Source organism: Rousettus aegyptiacus, unplaced genomic scaffold (genome assembly GCF_014176215.1).
Source record: "Rousettus aegyptiacus isolate mRouAeg1 unplaced genomic scaffold, mRouAeg1.p scaffold_m13_p_12, whole genome shotgun sequence".
Lineage (NCBI taxonomy): Eukaryota > Metazoa > Chordata > Mammalia > Chiroptera > Pteropodidae > Rousettus > Rousettus aegyptiacus.
In genome coordinates, this window is record NW_023416287.1 from 80,566,501 (window position 1) to 80,579,270 (window position 12,770).

The following is a 12,770-nucleotide window of genomic DNA, read 5'->3' on the forward strand; positions in this document are numbered from 1 at the left end:
GGTCAGCCAGGACGACAAAGAGCAGCCCACCTTTTGGGTTGTAGAACACTCACAAAACCAATTACAGTGGCTGCATCACATCAGAGAATTCAAAAGCTATAAGCAATTGTTATAAAAAGAAAATTGAGCCACATGCTACAGTTTTTTTTTCTTTTCCCTTTCCATTAAATCATAACAGAGTATCTTTGGCCTAATGTCCCCTGTGAGATGGGTCGGAGTGATTTGTGTAGAAATTCTCACTTGACAGGCAGCTGTGAGAGCGAGCTTGCCGGGTTGACAGGCAGAGCAGCGCACCATCCACCCAATAACTCAGGAACAAAAAAAACCAAATCAATAGACATAATATTGCAAAACACTGCAGCAGGATAAACACAGCTCTCACATCTATTTGATTTTTCTCCCTCATCTGTCAACACAATTGAGAAGTCGCGCTTGCTAATTGTCTTCCATTGGCAGACTGCACGGCTTTGGAGCTGGGACACTTGGATGTCACAGTCTTTGCCGCTCGTAGTCGCCAGCCTGGCAGCCTTGAAAGCGGCCTCCATTTTGATCGGCTGTGTTCATCTGTGCGACTTCTCTCTGTCTGGATGAGGCGTCCTCTCCATTATGCAGTTCTTCTCATCATTAGCACCGACTGAAGAATCTGTGCCATGTTCTCTGTATCCAAAATATTTGAGGGAGGCAAAGAATCCCAGGAAGTCAATGAAAATGCGCTTCTATTGCCAGCTAGCATTTGCAACTGCCAGACTTCCTTGCATTCAAATTAGATTACCCAGCCGAGGAAGGACAGAGAGGGACTGGTTTCAAACTCGGCTTTCTTTTGTCACTAAATGGCTATGTTTAAAAAGAGGACACTTGATTCACTTCCTAAGAGATCATGCACGTCGACTCCCTTCCTCCCCATCTTCACAGTTGTGAAGTCATCAACAAACCTTTAAACTCTGCATAGACAGGAACTCTGCCACCCAGCCCTGACTCCCCTCCCAGCCCCTGAGCCCCTCATCCTCCACATACCCAGCATAGTGCTTGGCAAACATTTGGGGGCTACCACATATTGGTCATATTGGCGGACCAAGAGGCGCTGAACTGCAGAGAACAAAGGAACGAGGGCTTAGGAGCTCACGGGCCTGGCTGTCTTCTAGGAGGGCAGGACGACTGCGTCCTGCTCTCCCTTACACTCTGTTTGGCAGAGACTGTCCAAGCTGTCTTCATCGGATCTTAGGAGGCAGAGGTCTAAGAACTTGACCATCAAGGTATAATAGGTTTCACAGGGTAACTAGGGCGAGCAGTGTGGCCTCCCTGGTAAGTGGACAGGCTGGACTCCCCACCCCCCACTCCCATTCTGCCCTTCACAGACCTTCTCACTAATTGCCAGGAGTAATTCTGGGAGCGTTCCCTGTTCACAAGTGTGCCTCCTTCACATTTCTGAGGTCACCGAGCACACACTGAATCTCTTCCATTTTTCCGAGTGGCGTCCTGAAACAAGCCGCTGTCTCTGGCTGCTCCACTTTTCCCAGGCACCTTTGCCATGCCTTACAATCTCAGTCTTGGTCCCTTTCTTCCTACCTCCATCTCTATCTTCACACACACACACACATCCACACACATTACCTCTTTAGTACGGACATTTTCAGATACACCAAGTAGACAAGATTCATAGTTAAGCTCCACGTACTCAAATCCAGATGCCATTCATATCCACTCATGGCTAACTTATTTTATCCATTTTCCTTCTCCCACAGTAATGTCATTGTGAAGCAATACCAGATATCATATTTGTTTGCATATATTTCAGAATATAGCTCTAGAAGTAAACTAAGTAGCATCTTCGAGAAAACTCTGAGCCCTCCGGAACTTGGGGCTCCCTCCTTTGCGATTCCTTTGCTCGCTCCCAACTAGAACAAAAGCGGTAGTTCATCTGTTTCCAGATTGTCTCCCTCACTAGATGCTAAGACCACGGAAGCCGGACAGATAGAAGATGGCCGAACTGCACTCTATTGTATAGATCAGCACCCTGCCACCCACCCCTGACTCCCCTCCCAGCCCGGGAGCCACAGAGTGAAGCGAATCAGACTCTTTGTTATTTCCTCTACAGATAAACCAATGAGATGGTGGGAGAAAACCAATTACAATGTGATTTTTAAACTCTAGTTCTTGAGGGTTTTTTTCTTTTCTTTTTTTCCTTCTTCTTTTTTTTTAAATTTCTAAACTAGCCACTGTTTTAGTGCCTGGCCTTAAAGGCTGTAGGGACCACCAGCCTCATTTCCCAGCATCCTGCGGAGGACCTCATGTTTTCACACTTCTGATTCAGGCACTGAATTTTCCTGCCAGAAAACACAGCTTTAGGTTATAAAATCACAGCCACTGAAACAAACTGCTGCCCATTTCCATCTAGATTTCTCAGCTGCAAAAATCATTGTCTTTTCAGCAGTGTACATTTTGTCAGCAAGTAGCCACCCTTTGCTTTCATGTTTGATGGTAAAATAATAGAGAGGAGGAAAAAATGGCTTTATGAGAGTATTCAAAGTTTTACATTGCAAGTCTGATCCCTAATTGTAATTTCCCCGGTCATAATTCTCCTTAAGTTTTAATACATGGTCAAATTACTTGGCTATAAAATCACAGAGTGAAGAACAATTTTGACACTCATATTAAAATAACCATTTCACAGAATAATCAGGAGAGCTGGATGTGGCTTTTATCTTAAGGTTTTTAATGGTGTCATTTTATGGAATAGAAAAAAGTCTTGGTACATGAGCCATCTGAAAAACAAACAGGTTTTTATTTCTAAAAATCACTGATTAGAATTGTTTGTCCATAGGACAATTATGTAAAGAAATATGTCATTGAAAGGAAATAGTACAATTTTGTGAGACTCGGGTTCTAGTGGTGAATGCGCTGCAAAAGCAGCTGTGTGACCTTGAACCCATCGCCTAAGTTCCCTGGGCCTAGGGTTGCCAGCTAGAATAAAGGGCACCCAGTTAAATTTGAATTTCAGATAAACGATAAATACGTTTTCAGGATAAACACGTCCTAAATATTGCGCTGGACGAAACTATCCTAAAAGATTACTTCTTGTTAATCTGAAATCCAAAGTAACTAAGAGTTCTATATTTTGATTTGCTCAGGCTCTTAACACTGCCTGGGACATATTATCTTCCGAGGTCCATTGTCCCTTTCTTAGCTGTTCCTTTCTGATTTATCAATTCACAATAAATATTTTTGGTAATCTGAATTTAACTAATCTTTAAATCGTTAAAAAATTATTTCTATTTTCCCATAAGTTTTACAAAGGTGTCTTGAATTTATCACATTCTATGAATATGTTATTATTTCTGGATACCACCTCAGAATATTAGACTTTATACAGTTTAAAACCAATGCTCCCAGGTTTTTTCAATTATTGAAGAATAAAAAGCAAAGAACTAAACCCTAAGTATCTTTCCTTTTTTAATCACTTTTGCTAAAGTAAATGTAGCATTACAAAGCTTGGCATCCATCCTCCAGCATTCTCGTGAGCAGAAAAGAGAGTCAAACTCAATAATTATTAGTAAACGTCGTGGCGAATAAGAGAGTATAGGATCCATGGCCAGAGTCTTGGGAAAAAACAGCTCAGTACAACATTCAATGCTCCTTATTCACTACTTAATCAGAAAGCTAATTGCTCCTTGCTTACTGAACCATTGATACCCCCCAAAAAGATCAATTCAAAAACTAAAAAAACTTCACTGACTCTTAACAATTTTGCAGTTCACAGGTCATATATTCCATTCTTGGCAGTCCTTGTTAGTGATAGCTGAGATCAAGGAATAAATTGTGCCTACATATAACATTCTCAGAAAAATAAATAAATAGAAAAATATTTCCTTAAGACCTAATTTGTGTTTTCTCCCATATTTTATATATATATAGTTTGTGATTTGCTTTTAGCAAAAACTTATACCTTTAGCAGTTGAGCTTCTAATGAATTATAGAACAGGTTTTTGTCTTTGAAGTCTATATTTCTGGCAAAGCTAATGAAAATTGTGTTATTGTTCTAATTGTAATCAAAAATAAAATATGTTTTCTTTTGGTCTCATTGAAGAGAACATTACTGAGACATCCTTGATTTTGCATTCTAAAGATTCAAAATGGAAATCCAAGCCTCATAAGGACAGGTGGCAACTAACGGAGTCTTCCCTGAATTCTTAGTTTTAATGATATTTTAAATCCTGTCGGTACCCCAGGCAAGAAAGGATAAAAAACAAGCACAGTACTGATGGTATATGAGTTAATGGGAGGATAACTGATAAAATTAAACCTTTGCAACCTGCTGAGCTAACCCCAACTTGCTAAGCTACTAGAACATTAATGAGTTAGAGATCTTAATTAAATTGTTCGTAATTAACTCTCCCAAGAGTAAAAAGTGTAAAAGTAACGCAAACTAAATACCTGTGGCATTGACTTGCAATAGACAAAGTAATTTCCACACAAATGATATGCATAGATACATGCAAAATAAATGTATGCATCATGTATATCAAATTACAGTGATTTCTTTTCTCTTGAAATTCCTCCAAGCTGCAGTTTTAAAATATTGATATTAATACCTACTTGCTATTTAATGAAAATGATACATTCAGTCTTATCAGTGACAACGCTGAGTCCTCAAATGAACTAGAGATTTTCCATTAAAGATATAACATTTTCTATCTAAATGTAATGAGATTTAAATTATCGGTAGCCTTTAAGACAAATTTACACAGCAAAAAGACCTGGCCGAAGGGGCCAAAGAGCAGTGAGTTTCCAGATGTAACAAAGTCATCTTTGGCTTTTCCAGAGGATCAGTGCAGCCATTCTGATGGCAGTCATGCAATCCCACTCTGGCATGATAGTGACTCAGGTGGACCATAACCCACAGAGCCAACCAAACTATGGAGCCAACCAAACTCCCCTGTGTCATGATGGCTTATTCATGAGCTCAGGCATTGCACTAGATGCTGGAATGCAGAGGTGCAAAAGACAAGGCCCTTGGCTTCAGCTAAGGGAGTTACAGCACAGAGAGGTAAAAACTTCGACCATCTGAATTCGATATCTTAAAGCTTATTTTCGTTTCTGTGTCCTTTACATGTTCTTGTAGAAACTACATTGGTTATTGCATGAAAAGTTATAAATTATGATAAATTAAAATAAATGAAAATGTACATGAGTATACATTGTGGGCTACATGAGTCTGATGCAAATCTTAATATTATGTAGGTGTGACACAGTCCACCTATGCTATCTCTAACTTTGACTATGGCCATAATGCTGTGGTAGACCAGCAGCCCTCAAACTTGTGTAAGCCTAATAGTGCATTGAGAAATAGAACACAGAAGTGGGCAGATGGGGCTGACATGGACCCTTGCCTCGCTGCCCACCACCTTAGCCAAAGTAAAATTTAGGGGCCAGAACCCCCTCTTTTCAGTGGATTCTTCACTATCCTTGAGCAGCTAAGGCCCCTGATACTTGTCCTTGCAGTTACTTGAGGGCTGAGCGTAGCCACATCTGCTTCGTTTATGCCTCTATTACTTTTGATCTCAGTGCTATCTTTTGCATTACTCACTGGCTGGAGCGATGTTAAGCTGCAGAGGAAGAGTCCTCTGCAGAGTCCAAGGCACCATTGCATCAATCCAGAAACCAGTTGACTCTCGGACCGTGAGGATGCAAGAGACCTTTTCCCAAAGTTCTGTGCTTGAATTTTTTTTTCCTGTTTTGCAAATGTTATCAAGTATAACATATATACAGATCATATTCACCTCAAAAAAAAATGAAAAACAAAAAAACAAAACAGGATCCCAGAAGTCTCTCGTGCCCTCCCTAAAAGGTGGTCACTGTAGATAACTTTGCCTGTTTTTGAACTTCGCATAGTATAATCCTACAGTTTGTGCTCCTTCGAGCTTGGCTTCTACTCAGCACCACACTTGTGAGTCAGCCATGCTGTTTGTAGTCACTGTCTATTAATTCCCATTGCTCTACAGTATTCCCTTGAATGAATAGACCACAACTCATTTATCCATTTACCATTGATTCACTTTTGGGCTGATTCCATTTTTGTTTGTCATGTATAGTGCTCTGAAGAACATTCTTACAGATTTTTGGGGGGGGAATATATTTGCCCATTATTATTGGGCCATTGTCTAGGAATGGAATTGCTGGGTTGTAGGATACTTCTGCTTTTTTGTCTTTTCTTTCAGCATATTTTTCTTCACAGATTTTATCATTTTGGATGATGTTCTAAATATGAGTAAGTTGCAATTTTATAGCCCCACCTCTCTGCTCTTTCAAGCACCAGCAAAATTATACGTTAGTCATTAAAAAAAAAAAAAAAGTCCAGGTTCAAGCTCTTGTCTACCATCCCCTCTCCTGCTGGGGACTGGCCCTCCTGCTATATCCTTAGGCAAAGGAGCATGATTTCCAGCTTGAAGTTTGAAACCTGGCTGGTTTTCTACCTCTGGACCACATGTGATAGATAAGGACTAATTTTGTCTATCTAGTTTAAGGACAGAGAGAATAAAAAAAAAAAAAAAAAAAAAACGAGGTCAGGGCGAGCCTTCCCTTCTTTCTGGAAGGCCCTGCCCCGATTCTTCTCTGAGTGTGTAAGGTGTGTGTGTGCAGAGGGTGGAAAGGGTTTAAAGATAGAATGGAATGCCTCCGTAGCAGGAAAAGTTCCAACGCCCGCCTTACCACACCAGCTGCATGAGAGTTCTACCGACGGAAAGGCTCAAAGGGGAAACGGGGCCTGCACGCGGAAGAGAGAGCACTAACCACGCTCTCCTCCCTGGTGCCTTTACCCCAAAAGCCGTAATTTTGACTATGTCAGGCTCCTCCTCTGCACAAAAAGAGGGGAAGAAAGCCCAGGGTTCGGACACACCACTAACCCGTAGCGTACAACATAATGGTTCTTATCCAGAATACCTCCAACTTACCATTCTAAAAACAAACCCCTATCTTTTCCCCCAAACCAAATCCCCTTTCAGACTTCTCAGTTTCTGTCAGCTGTAATATCACAGTCACACTGCTCAAAACCTTAGAAACCATCTCAGATTTTTTTTCCCCTGTATCTACTCAGTCAACATTTTTTATTTTTATTTTTCTTCAAACTTGTCTATTCTTCTTCAAAATGTCTTTTGTGTCCAGTGGTATTTATTATATCCCAACTGAATTATCACCAAGGCCTCCCGGCTATCTCCCGATTCTGCCCACTGCCCCATCCAGCTTTGTTACCACTTTGACATTAAGCTTCCAAAAAACGGTGATGTCCTGAGATTACTCATCTGACTATGAGCTTCCAAGTTCGCCAGAGCAATAGGAACTGTTGAGTGATGGACTTTTGAACTTGTAATGAGCATCTATAATTTATATAATAAAATAACTATTTTCCACCAAAAAAAAAAAGCATAGATACTGTTGAATGATCAAGTCTAGAAGAATCAAGAATAGGAAAATTTAACTAGTTTTAGAACTTAAGTGTATTATCCACCTTAGACAACAGCGTCAGTAGAATGTGGGAGCTAAACGCTCGATGGCTGATCGCTGTAAGGTGTGTGAAAAGGAAATATCTTGTGAGCAGCTGGAAACAGGCCTGAGTAGGACACAGAGACAATGAGTTTTGAAAAGAGACCAGCACTTTTCTTCAAGGGAACCCCCAAATGGACAGTCTATCTCTGCCTCTCCAAATAGCGCATTCCTCCAAGTGCCTGATAACGTTCTCCATGCTCAAAATGATCCATCAGCCTAGTTCCCCTCCCCGTCCCTACCACTTATGTCCAAAGCTGACCTAGGCAGCCTCGCCACTCACTTCCAGTCAGTCTTGTTATAATTCAAGGTCTCCAGCTGAAAGAAATGAAAAAAAAATTAAGCTGGGCTTGCCGAATCCCTCTTTTCTCCCATACATCTTCGTAAAGACGTTTGGTGAGTACCTATCACATGCTAAACACATTAATGTGAATTTGTGCGAAGGCAGAGTGAATATCATATAGCTTTATCTTCAAGAAACTTATTCCTAGATAGTGATTTAAGACTCTCTTTGCCTCTCTTTCTCTCTCACTCACACACATGTGCACATGCATAAACACACACAGGACTGTAATATTTGGGTTAAATAACAATTGCATATGATTTGTCTTTATTTTCCCTTGTAGTATAAAGTCAAGTAAGTGGTAGAATGATTTGAATTTAATGGACCTCATTAGCTTTAGGCTTCTGCCTGTAGAGTCACCCTCCAGGGAAATTCAGACAGCTCGGTGGCCCTGAACAAGGTAAAGCAAGATAGAAGTGGAGAAAGAGGCAAACTGAAAAGCCAGTCACCTCTTCCCATGCCTTTTGTTTAGAGAGCTGTGGTTTTAATTGAGGTATGCTTTGAAGGGCACAGACTGGTGATGTGGCCTCTGCTTCTCCCAGGAGCTTTGCTCTTCCAGATGATGCTGTGCCTTGTGCAGACAGTAAATAGACCAAGTGAAGGCTTCTTTCATGGCTGCTTTTAAGAGCTACTAAAAGAAAGAGTCCTTGGGACACTGCTAACTAATTCCTAAAGCATGAAGGTGATGGGTTAAGACAATAAATATCTGGGATCTCGCTGACTTGTGAAGGGTCCTGTGAGCCCCTTCTGATCTCCATTTGGGCTTTCTGAGAGGTTCCTGGCCTAGCACTGGACACTGCATGGGTCCAGACTTTGATCTGAATACAGTTTCAGCCATAAAACAAACAAGTCAGCAGTTACGAGTGCTCCTCAGGCAGTATCTCACACCCACCATCTCTGTCTGAGCCCTGGGAACACGAGAGTAGAAGCTGGAAAAAAGTGGAGATTTTTCTTATTTTCCTTGCCACTCAAGAGATGGAAACGTAGAACACTATTGTTGTTGAATGTAGAGCAAAGTCCTCTTATCAGGAGGCGAAGACTTTGAAGCCTCCCCTGGAATCTGGGTGACTCTCTTTGACAGCTTTGACCAATGGACTGTGGTGGAAATGATACTTGTGACTTGTAAGGTTAGGTCATAAAAGGCCAAGCGATTTCAATCTTGCTCTTCTGCAACACTTATTCTGAGGAAAGCCAGTGCCCATGTAAGAAGTCCGCATAACCTGTTGCGGATGCGACGTGAAAGGAGTTCAGTCATCAGTCCCAGGTGAACCCCACTTTCTGGTCATCCCTGAGGCATCAGACATGTGAGCACAGTGGTCCTGCTTCCTCCAGACCAGCCCTCTGCCGGCTCTGAATCACTTATGGACTGAGAAAAATGTCAGGAGGAACAAAAGAATTACCCAGGTAAGCACTGCCTGAATTCCTGAACTATAAAATCCATGAGATACAGTAAAATACATGTTGTAGTCAGTTTCTGTGTTTCAGGATAGTTTGCTATGCAGCAATAGTAACCAGAGCAAAACACAGACTGGGAATAAGTGGCAAAAGCCATGCCGAGGTGACCTGGGGGTGAAGAGGAATGGCTGTTCATAAGCTGGTGTTGCTGAGTGGGTCCTAACTGGGGACAGGGGAGATGAAGATGCTTCTTCATTGGCCTTTAAAGTGTTAATAGTGCCATGGCCTTCACACTCACAGCCCGCATTGATATAACCAGACTCTAGTAGTAAAGACAAGAATCTAGAAAACCTATTTTGTATCCCCATGTGGTTGCTTATTGGCTGCATTAGTTTGCTAGGGCTGCCATAATGAAGGGTCGCAGACTGGGAGACTTAACAGATACGTATCGTCTCATGGTTTTAGAGGCTAGAAGGCTAAGTTCAAGAGGTCAGCAGGGTTAGCTCTTTCTAAGGACCCTGAAGTAGAATCCATCCCCTGCTTCTCCCTGGCTTCTGGTGATTTGCGGGCAAACTCTGGTGCTCCTGGGCTTATAGAAGCATCATCGCCACTTCCGCCTTCTTCTTCGCATGGCATCTTTCCTTACGTGTACGTCTGTGTCCAAATTTTTTCTTTTTTACAAAGATGCCAGTCTCATTGAATTTGGAGTGCATCCTAATAATATCATCTTCACTAATCACATCTGCAATGATCTTTTTTTTATAAATCAGTTACATTTTGAGAAACTAGGGATTAGAACGTCAACATATGAATTTGAGGGGATGCAATTCAAACTATAACATGGGTGCGTCATCTTTACTATTATGGAAAATAATCATAATATCTTTACTACCACTTCCAAGAGGTGCTGTGAGAACTAAATAAAGTAGGCAAAGTGCAAAGACTACGGGTCGGGTGTCTATGCTTAAAACTCCCTGCTCCCACCCTGAGCAAGGCGGCTTGTGAGACGTGTGGTGTGATGTCCCACATGCCAGGTGCTCAGCTGCTGTGCCTGTGTAAGGGTGTGGGCTGAATGGGAGCCTTGGTGGCATTTTGTAAGGGGATTTTTTTTGTCTGGTGTTTCTGTGTTGCGTGGGATGGGGCGCGTTTATGTTACTTTCACTTCCTACATTAGCAATGGCAGGTGCACTGTTATGGAGAACTTTGTCCCTCTTTGCCTGCTTCAGGGGTTTGTGTGTGGTCAAGCTGTTATGATTAAAAGCAGCACACTGAACACAAGGGGGCACAAAGCAGCAAAGAATTCAATTCAGGCTACTGCTTCCCTTATCTTGTTCAGCTAAGACTCGGCAAGCTACAGTGAGAAAGGGGCCATCTTCTCTACATGGAGGTCCTAAGGCTGGGGCCTCAGTGCCCAAGAGGCAAATATGACTGCCACTTGCATCCTTTCCCCCTCGCACTCAATGGACACTTGACCCACTGCCCCGCCGAGCCCCAGAAGAGGTTGCACTTGACTTCCAGCGGGGGCGATGCCCCGCTAAGCCCTCCCGGAGGTGCCCGAGTTTACAGAAAGAGCCTAGTTTCTCGGAAAATGGAAACAGGCATTACTTTTTCGTTTTGCCGAAGCCAAGTTAATTCTGAACCAGTGCCCACTGATAGCTGAACAGAGGGACTGTGTCAAAAAGCTAGACACATTCCCTTCAAGCATTTGCATATTATACATCTAAAAGCCCAATATGAGTCTAGGGGCAAAATCAGCCTTAGTGAGGGCACCTGGGTGTCCTCAAATGTGATTCTACAAGGAAATCCATCAGAATCCTGGGCACTGAGACCTTCCCTCTAGCTTTATTGGGACAAGTTGAAGATTAGATGACTAGAGCCATAGCTCATGGAGGAGAAATTTCAAGGAATTGTGTGTCGAGTGACACTCTCTGTACCTAAAATCCCCAAACCTAAAGCTGAGAAATGGAAGAAGTCTCATGATCTCCCTTCCAAGAAAGTATTCTCACTGGTGGGAAGCAAACTTGTTTTCAGTAGCAGAATGGGCACCTGATTCCACCCTTCACACCGCCCCCCAAGTGATGGATACCGTCCCCCAACTTTACTCCTCCCCATGTATTTTCTATTCTGCTCTACAATCATGTTCTCCTCACTATTTACATGAAAAAAAGACAATTCCAGGGGTAGGAACTGGGTTTCTCAAACTATATTCTGAGGTGAACATGCATGAGCAGTACCCATCAAGGTAGGGAAAGATATCAAAAGACAGAGTTCTGTCTTCTACCCGAGGAAAGAGTCTCGGGTGGTGGGGTCTGTGTAGGGCTTTGGTACGCACTGTGGTCTGAGGAGCAGCAGCACCTGTAGGTTTGTTAGAAATGCAGACTCTCAGGCCACACCCAGGACCTACTGAATCAGCAACTGCATTTTAGCAAGATCACCCAGGTAAATCCAGACACATTTATGTACATTAATATTCAAGGGTCTATTGATTGGTCCGAATCCCCAGACCCAGAGCTGGGTTTCCTCATCCCGCCATTTCATATGAGTATCAGGACAATGACCGCAGAGGCCCTTTGGCCAGTCGCCTTTGACATCAATCTTCATCTTATCTTAGCTGGACAAAAATATCGGAGACTGTAAGGAAGGTTCTCTACGCCCTGAAATGTCATCATATCTCCTCTCTCCACCCTGAACTTCACACTTCCTCAGTTTTGAAGCACAAAGCACCTTTCATTAGAGAACAAACAGAATCTTTGCCTGAAACAAGAGACCCAGCTGCACCTGCTGATACACTATCCAGCACCTTCTTTCAAATGCAGCTGATATTGTTTCTTGGTGCCTAATGCTAACCTTCCATTGTAACACTTGTACATGCATCAATATCCATGAAATGATAAAGAGAAACTGATGATTACCTCCAAGGAGAGGAAGTGGTGGCCTTGGATACAGGACTGGGTGACATGTCTCCCTGTGCTCCCATTTGTAACTACTGAAGTATGACTTTTACAAAGAAAAAATAGATTTAAAGTACAAATAAAATTGGAAACCCATCCTGTCATTTAGTTATTCTACTCGAAAACATTTGCCAGCTTGCACCCCTGGCACACGATCATGACTGTTCCTGTTGGTAAACCAACCTTGCTTGTACATCACTCAGCCAAGTGTTAGTGTAGCAATTATCAGATGCACTCTTGGAGGTGAAAAGAAAAGAAATTTGAGAATGGTAAAGAAGGAAAGAAGGAGAAGAGAAATACCATCTATCTTTGCACAAAGATTTAACCTAGAAAAAGAGCTAGAGGTTTAGGGAAAATGAAATTTGTGTGATGAGATTTTTCTCCTTGCTTCCTCTAGCCAGTGTTCATTTTCTTCTAAAATCTCTATATGGTGTTAACAGAAGCCAAAATGTCCATCTTCCTTGGATGGCTTCCCAAATGTTGTGCCAAAATCACTGTTAGACATTCTAGGATTCACTGAAATGACCCCGAGACCTCGAGTTAGA